Below are 7,223 nucleotides of genomic sequence, written 5' to 3'. Positions count from 1 at the left end.
TGAGCCTCGATGTAGCCAATCTCCGTCAAGTATGGCATTGTTTTTATGCCATATTAGATTTGTTGTGTTGATGCATTTTGACGTGCTTCAATTTTCCGCCGCAACACGCAAACTTCCCCATTCACTCAGTGCTTATAGTTACACATCGCTTAGGATTTGTTGCTGCGCGTTTGCGCAGTGTGAAGGAAAGAGGAGACCAGCTGCACAGGCAGGTTGGAAATGATGCAGGTGATCAATTTGTGTGATCGGCAACAAGAGACCGTGATCGGCGATCACCGATCATACACTTTTTCACGGAAATCGGCCGATTATGATCGGTGGTCGATTGATCGGCACACCTCTACAGAAATTAAATCTTCACAAAATCTAAAACGTTTTACTTTTTCATTTTTATTTTTCATAAAACTAATTTTCTATTACTTATCTTTATTTTTGTAGTTGTTGAATACACTTAAAAAAAACTACTTAATTATTTAAATTCTTGACTTGAATTTAGGTTATAAATTATCTAAAGTTATTTTAAAGGAACATAAAGTTGATTTTATTTCCTTTATGTTGTATGGGAACTTTATTTGCAACTTTGAAACAAAACTTTGGTTTTATTTTGAAAGTATTATTAAATAAATGTAATTTCACTGCAAGGTTTTAATTCTTGAAATTAAGCAGCTAAATCTGTAATTACTGTTTATGCAAATCGCTCTCAGTAATGGTTCATCTTTTATAGAAATATGAATATTAACAATAATATTAGCACCAATTAAAATGTGTAGTTTGAGGATTTTGGCTGAAAATGCTTCAGATTTTCAGACCCTGAACCGTTTTGCAGTTAAAGTAACGAGCCGATCTGAACTGCAGGACGGCGTTAATAAACTGGGAGGTAACAGAATAAATATATATTTTATGAAAAACATAAAAATAACTACGATGATAAACGTTTCAAAGAGTTCACAAACATTTCTTCATGGAAGAGTAAGTGCACGAAAGTAACCAGAGAATGGACAGAATAAGTTTTAAATTAACAAGTTTCTGTTGATAATTTTATTATTGTTTTTCAGATCCATGGATCTAGAAATGATTTTTCATTGGTGAAAAACTTTAGAAAAGTTTCCAGAACCTGATTCTTTCTGAGGAGCAGAAGGAAGGAAAATGAAAAAGTTTTTCTGTTGATTAAAGTTGATTCAGACAGACGATGAAGGATACGCCGCCCCTCCTCTTCCTCCAAGGAGGAATTAAAACAAACTCCAATACAGAAGAAAATAAGTTCACGACATCCCTCAGCTTTGTGTTTAATCAAACTTTTAAAATACAACATCACATTTTGATATTATATGAATAAAAGAAAAACAACCAATGGCAGATATGTTGTTTGTAATGTTTGAAATAAAACATAAAAATCCAAATGATTACATGAGAATGTGTCTGTATTTGAGGTTCAGATCTAAAAGCTCCTGAAAAAATGAATCTTACAAAAATAGAACAGAAAACTGAATAGTTTTTATTAATAACAGTTTTTGAGTATGTTCAGAGATTTTCTGAAAATGTTTGATTTAGTTTAAGCAAATTATCTGATTGTTAGAGGTTTTAAATGCAAATAAACTTTTAAATGAATGAAACCTTTTCCACCATCGACCCAGAACCTGCTCTGATTGGCTGAATGAGACCGGATCCCTTAAAGCCGGTTTGGTTTTCTTGTTTTACTAAGTTTGATTTTAACAAGTGTTCACTATGGAATAATCTTTTTAGACGTGAAACATTTTCATATAGAAATGAGCTTTTATAATTTTTCCAATTTTTTTTTGTTTTTCATGTTGCTTTTCTCACTTTCCCATTTTTAAAACAAATTAACATTATTTTTTCTAGAATATTTACATGTCAATTTTTTTAATTAAAAATCTCAACTTTTAAGCTATTTCTGCTGTATGTATTTCTTATTTTGTATTTTTTATTTCAGTTTGCCAATAAAGTCATTATTATTGTGAAGATTGCATTTGAAATGATTTCCTAATTAAAAAAATAAAGCTGTTTTTAAACATAAATACTATTTTTGATGAAATGTAGTATTTATAAACTCTTTAAATCATAAATGTAATTTATTTCTGGACCAAAAGTACAGAATACTTTCTGTTAATGTTCTCATACATGGTTTAATCTGTGTGTACTCATGTTTGAAGCAGTGCAGCCAAAGCACCAACAGGGGGCGCTAAAGATCATCGTTACCGATCAGCCACGGTCTTCTGATTAATTGATGTGTTCTTTCACTGGAGTACAAATTACAAATCTTTCTGCGCCTGATGTGACGCTTTCTCTGCTCCTGTTGCAGTGATTCAGGCTTTATTATTTATGCCTTTGAACATTGGTCAGATCCTTCAGGGTGGATGCACCCTGCGCACAAAATGAGCTGCAGGATGCAAAAATGTCCTTTCAATAATCTGGCACATGACTGACCTTTGGTGAGTAATAAGAAAGGCTCCTTGTGCAGCACTTTAACTAGGACATTTATTCTCATTAAACATTTCAACAATGACAGCGATGTCCAAACTATTTAATCTGCCTTTGATTGATCCTGTTTGTTTGCTTTACCTATCACAAGTTCAACTAGGATTGTACAAGGCGAGGAATAGAATAGAATAGAATAGAATAGAATAGAATAGAATAGAATAGTGGGGAAATTCAGGTGAGCCAGCCACATGCTGAAGGTAACTTGAAGCTTACAAATTCAAACATAGGTAAAAACATATGTATGTTTATATAATAACAGAACAATTAGAATAAGGGGTAAATCTACATAACAGCGAAAAATAAATCTGTGCAGTTATTTTAAATAGTTCACTCAGATTCAAATAAATGTGCAACGGAGTATGATCATTTGAAAAAACTAACAAGATGTGTATATTTGCAAACAGAAAACAACAACAGAACAAAATCCAAATGATTTGGGTTTTTGTCTTCTGACTGTTTCATATTCATGTTCAGGTCAACAGGCCACCATGTGCAGAGAAATGTTTGTTTATAAAGTCACTGATCTCTGAATTGGAAGTCATTCTGGCATCAAAACAATCCTGAGCTTAACGAATTGATTTGGAGCCAGGTTGACATGTTGGCAGCCATCTTGGATTTTGAACCTAGGGATGCTCATTCACCTCAACTTTCCAAGTCAGAAATCCGACCTTAGGGAGAAATCTCACTGGAAATTCCAGTTAGGAACCTAAAAAATGTAATTTCTGAGTGAAAATTGAGATAAAATTTATGTTCAGTACTTTGTTGAACCTTGAGAATCCCTGAAAAGAAGATCCAGTCTGACTGGCAGAAAGTAAGATCTTCGTCATGAGAAGATTGTTCCCAAATAGTTTCCAGATCCGGCTCACTGTGGATGAATGATTTGGGTTTTTGTCTTCTGACTAAACCCAAGTCAGGGTTTTTAGGGAAACATGTAGTTACAATAATACTGTTGCCATATCTTCTGTTGCAGAGGCAGCCATTGGTTGATAACATTCAATATCCAAATATCCATGCCACACACTGAAGGAGCCCCAACCCAATACTGAGTACATAGAAAGGAACTTACTTCTCAGAAACCTGACATTTATGTTTCAAAGTATTCTTTTTTGTTGATCTTATGCAATATTCAAATTTTCTGAGACAAAGTTTTGGATTTTCATTGTCTGGAAGCCAAAATCATCAAAATTACAATAAATGAAGGTTTGCAAATTTTCAAGGAATAAATGTTTTACTTGTATGTCTGTGTTGACATGGTTAGGTACAGTGTGGCTCCCAAGATTGTTGCCTGAGTGCCAAAGTGAGGCCCAACAGATTTACTTTCACAAGTGGAGCATTACAGCTTCACTGTTTAAAGGAAAAGAAGAAATGAAGACTAAGGGAGAAAAAGGATAGAAAGAATGCAGGTCAGCACCCTTTAGGTCTGCTTCTACACCTGCAGAAAGAGAGACATAACTGAGAAACCATAGCAACAAACTACATGATGTCACTTTCCCAGAAATTGTGGCCTAAGTCATGTTTTAAAAAAACATTTCCAAAAATTTTTTAGGCAAAAAAAAAAAAAAACTGACTCAGGTCTTTTTTTTTTTTTTTTTGGAAGGGGATAAAAGTTACACTTAGAGACAGCCCAAGATGGTAGAAGAACTACTAAGTTCCCTTTAATGAAGATAAATAAATAAAATATGCTTTATTTAACTATGATTGATTTACTATTTGCTGGGTTGATTTTTTTTCTCCTTGGGTTGGTAATGTTAAATTTCCTAATGAATTATTTTACTTAAATCTGATCAGACTCATAATATTAATGCAAAAAATAAAATAAAATAAAAAAACCCTTTAGTCTAATTTAGTCCAGCCGACGTAAACCGGAATCCAGGTTTAAATCTTTTTTTTTTTTATCCAGGTTTAAATCGTAGCAGGTGAAATGCATTGTGTGACGCCATAGTGACGCCACACCGGGAGCAAACACACACCTGACTGTCAACACCATGCGGCACCTGCTGGCTCACAGGACGGACACAACAGGGTGAATACGGCGCCTAACAAGTTCAAAAATGCTTACAACTCGTCTGTGGGTGACCTTTGCCAGTTTTAGTCACGTCTGAGAGGCCATTCCTCTGGGCGCAGCGTGCTGGTGCAGCCGGACGGGGGGCTTTGCTCTTTTTAGCGGAGGTGGCGGGAACAGCTCTCCTCAGGTTCAGAAGGGTTTTTCATCCCTCCTCAGAGGGCTGCAGGCTCTCGCCGACTTGTTGTGTCAAGTGACCCGCGCTGTGAAGCAAAGTGGTGGAGGTGTGTTTACTGAGAGGGTGGCGAAGGCTGCGGTGTTGCCGCGGCGCTGCCGGTGCAGAGGACGGCTGCGCTGGGGGAAAGTGTCTGGCTCAGAGGGCAGAGATGCAGCGCTGCAGCTGTGCCTGTCCATGTCTGACTGGATGAGAGGAGGGAGCGAGGGAGCAGGAGGGAAAGACTCAGGTTCAGAAGTGTTGAAGCATAAAATCTGTCTCTCTCTCGCCCTCTTATTCTGTCTTCCTCCCCACTCTGTTGCTGGGCCAGACGCAAAGCAACAGCAATTTGTGCGATTTCACAGCTCGCCGAGTCCCTAAAACTCTGACAGCCTTGTGCTGGGGTGGTGGTGATGGTGGGGGATTGGGGAGTCATGATTACGGAGGGAGAGATGAAGGGAATGTGGAAGAATGCATAGATGGATGGATGGTTGGAGCAGAGAAGCAGATGAATGTGAGTAACAAAGGAAAGCGAAGCTGGACGACTGGAATAGCAGAGAAGACCAGAGGCTGTGGAGGTGGAGTTGATGTTTCTCCTTAAAGACAGAATCTGTTGTTTTCTTCCTTTGTTTTCAGCCAACAGCTTAAATAAGAAAAACTAATCAGAAGCAAGATACGACTGTTATGATTTATAACAAAAAGTTGAGGCCTAAAAACAATGAAAGGTTCAAAACAACATAAAGTTTGTGATATTGTCAAATTCAGGATAAAGTAGATCTATGAGATGATTGCAAAACATTTTCTGTAGGATTATTTACCAGAGCAGTACTCCTCTTTCATTTGGCAATTCTCCAACTAAAGATCAGAGTGGGGTTCCTCAGGGCTCCATTCTCAGCCCATTTTATCTTAATAGCTACACGTCCCTTCATGCTCATACTATAAGGTATTACTGCTTCTCCTGCCATAACTACCATATTTTCTGGACTATAAGCCGCATGGTTCAAAGCTTAGGAAAAAAGTAGCAGCTTATAGTCCGGAAAATACGGTATATTGATGAGACATTATTATGTTTCAGTGCAGCCAGGTTACCAGATATTTACAGTGTTTAAAAATAAGGAGTAAATGTTCCAGAATGTCCAGAACCTTAACGTTTAGCTCGACTCAATGAGGCAAAGAATCAGAGGAATCCAGATCTGATCCAGGTTACAGGCCTGGATTATTGTCAATGCTTTTAAAATGATAAGGATTAATGACTGTAACTAAATTCAGTTACTGACTGATTTTGTGTGTTGCGTCCCATCAAGTCATGCAGTCTCATGTTTTGCAACTCCAGTTTTTAAACGTATGACCTTTTTGCCTGCAAGGCTTGCAAAACTGTCTGACCGGTCAGTACAGATTATTTCTAATCTTGATTTCTCTCACAATCTAAGGCTGCTTTCACCGAACTTCAGACTATTTGTGGAAAATCTATTTGTACATTTTTTGTAGAGCTTGTCTAAAATATTCAAAAGCAATTGCAACTGAAATATCTAGACATAAAGCAGCCAATCCAGAAGCGGCATTCATGTACCTTTCTCCTGATTAGCTGAGCAGAGATGCTAGTTCCTACTGTAGAGCTAATGTGATTTTTATTGTATCAATGCATTTTGAGGTATATTTAATGTTTGAAGTATTAAAACAGGGAGTTAAACTCATTGTCAGACTCAGTGTCACAGCAGACCTGGAAGCTCCAGACCAGCAAACGTTAACATTTCAGCTACAGGTGATCAAAATGTCCAACTTTTCTTTGTAAATCATATGAATTAGTCAGGATGTGCTCATTTCCTTCCAAACAGCTTTTTCATTTCCATTTCACTGTTTTTAATGAAAACAGTGACATGATGTTTTTGTAAAATTGATGGAATCAAACCATTTTTAGGTGTTTCCTGTTTTTGGGAATCGTCTGCAACAATACAAGAAGACAAAGACACAGAAAATGATGATCAGATTACCCAAACTCACACATTTGATCTTAGATCTTAAGACTTTGCTGATTAAAAATAATCTTGGATCCCTCCTGGGGAGCTCTAATCCATTCATTGTTCATCTTGTCCTGCTTCGCCTTAAATGAGGACCCTGTTGGGTGGCCATCAGATTGGATAAGATTTTTAACCCCAAAGAAGGTCACAACCTTAAAAGCCCACCGCCGTTCTCACAAGGGCCACTCAGTCATCTGCATATAAAGCATTTATTTCCCCTTTTGAGTGAAACATGTCCTTCACAATTGCTTCTACCGTTGCCTTTTGACCTTGCTTTCTATTTGCAACCACAGGGCAGCAGAGTATTTAAACTGACAGACTCATTTCCATGCTAAGGTCACTGAGGAATGTGACCACGCTTGGTGTCGGCACACAGCTGATACGGGGCGGTCCTCTCTGGACCAGAGGGCTGACAGCCAGGCCAAGAATAAAGGAGAGAAAACTGTACAAGATAGGAGCTGAGGTAGCAGAGATGTGAAGTCAAAGGGAG

This window comes from Poecilia latipinna, unplaced genomic scaffold (genome assembly GCF_001443285.1).
Source record: "Poecilia latipinna isolate Pla-1442-1.1 unplaced genomic scaffold, P_latipinna-1.0 Scaffold473, whole genome shotgun sequence".
Taxonomy (NCBI): domain Eukaryota; kingdom Metazoa; phylum Chordata; class Actinopteri; order Cyprinodontiformes; family Poeciliidae; genus Poecilia; species Poecilia latipinna.
The sequence above is the reverse complement of the archived record's forward strand: the minus strand, read 5'-3'. Positions refer to the sequence as shown.